The sequence below is a fragment of the Lissotriton vulgaris genome, chromosome 3_1 (assembly GCF_964263255.1).
Source record: "Lissotriton vulgaris chromosome 3_1, aLisVul1.2, whole genome shotgun sequence".
Taxonomy (NCBI): Eukaryota; Metazoa; Chordata; class Amphibia; order Caudata; family Salamandridae; genus Lissotriton; species Lissotriton vulgaris.
In genome coordinates, this window is record NC_141689.1 from 1,398,602,887 (window position 1) to 1,398,604,934 (window position 2,048).

At 46.1% G+C, this 2,048-nt stretch overlaps 1 pseudogene; it reads left to right on the forward strand.

Moving 5' to 3' along the window:
• Positions 1–289: 289 nt before the first annotated feature.
• On the forward strand, positions 290–1,726 carry LOC147727968 (uncharacterized; annotated as a pseudogene).
• The last annotated feature ends 322 nt before the right edge of the window (positions 1,727–2,048 follow it).

Genomic DNA, 2,048 nt, shown 5'->3' on the forward strand with positions numbered 1-2,048 from the left:
GCGAGGAGGAGCCTTCACTTCCGGGCTCAGGGAGCACAGGTCAGCGCTCTAGCGACCCCTCCCTTCACTATAAATGTGCTCTGGGCAGCGACCGCGCAGCGGACGCGTGCAGCGGGCGCGCCGGAAGCGCGCCGAAGTCGAGCCAAAGTCAAGCCCGTCTGCGCCCTTCCGCGGCCGGACGGGGCGCGGGGCCACAAACTCTGGCTCTTCCACTATAACCACCTTAAGGTATGGCAGACAGGAACTGCTGGCTCTCCAACCTGATACGCTTGCAGCTTGCAAACACTCCATGCATGCCCTGTCATTAAATAAATGCTCTTTGTGTAGTTTTGAACCCATCAGTCACATCCCAGCCACTAGTTCGGGTCACACCATCAAAGCAGCCTTACTTAACTGCAGATCCTTACGTAAGCACGCTATAGAAATCTTTCACTTACTTGAGGACCAGAACCTTAACATCTTATTCCTGACGGAAACTTGGCTGGATGATTATTCAGACCCTGACATTATTCAGGCCCTTCCCCCTGGTTACTCCCTCTCCAGACTGGATAGGAAAGACGGCAGAGGGGGTGGCATCGCCATCGCTACGAAAGCCCCTCTAGTATGTTCTTTATCGCCCATACAGGTTGACCATAGTGAAGCTGGCTCTTTCACGATTAACACCGGTCCCAATCACTCCATATCAGGCATTCTGATATATCGACCACCTGGTAGGCTATTTGACTTCACTTCCACCCTGATGGAAGCTATAACTCACTTAGCACTAAGGAAATCGCATTTATTAGTGCTAGGAGATCTCAATGCCCATTTCGAAGACCCCTTAGATACTGACGCAACTGATATTCAAGCTGAGCTACTCTCGGTACAGCTCGAATTAAAGAATAAGGAACCGTCACATCAATTAGGGCATTAATTAGACCCCATCTTTGGCAACTGGAAGGGAGTTCATACCTTAGATCCTCAACCCATACCCTGGTCGGATCATTACATCATCCCCATAACGATTCAACTTGACAGAACCGAGCATTATCGACAGCAATCTCTTCACTATAAACGTAGAAAATGGAAGAACTTCTCAATAGAATCTTTCATTAAAATTGTCCAGGATGAAGGCTCTCCTAAAGGGGATGACTGTGAGTCAGCTAACAAGCACATACACAACTTTGTCACTAAGGCCCTTGATATTACGGCCCCTATTCGCACCATGACCAATGCCAGGAGAACAAAAAAAGCTGCTCCCTGGTTCAGTCAAGAACTGCAAACCATGAAGACGGCATGTAAAAAGCTTGAAAGAGCATGGCGCCAGAACTTTTGTCCAGAAATTAAAACCCAGTATAAAATAGCGCAAAGAGTATACAACAAAACTATACGTTTGTCTAAGGCAGCTCATTATCACACCCGTATTATGGAAGCAGAAAACTCCTCTAAGGAACTGTATCAAATATACAAAGAAATTTCCATAGTGGACGTGACTCCTTCTGCCCAAAACGATTCTGTGGAAACTTGTGACAAAATTGCCCAGTACTTTTCAGGAAAGATTACTAAAATCTATGCCAGCTTTTCCAACAACATAAAGTCGGCTACTGAATTTATTGAAAATGATAACCTTATAAACACACCAGAGTGCCTAGGCTCTTTCGAAGTTCCCCCTCTGAAGCTTTGGCTAAAATGTGCAATAACATCAAATCAGGATCTCCCCGAGACCCTGCGCCTCCTAAAATTCTAGCTGAAGCTTTCCCTGCACTAGAGCCTCATTTCAGACATCTGCTTCAAATCTCCTTCTCTACGGCGTGCTTGCCGGTGGAATGGAAACAGGCAGTAGTGTTACCGATTAAAAAAAAGCCGAACATAAGTCAAGACATTTTGGAAAACCTTCGCCCAATATCCTTGCTACCTTACCTTGCAAAGCTAGCTGAGAAAATTGCCAATATTCAACTTATGGAACATCTAGAAGCCCATAATGTTTTTCATAAATCTCAATCGGGTTTCAGATCTAATTTCTCCACTGAGACAGCTCTCTTGAGGGCTACTGAAACCCTACGGGAAGG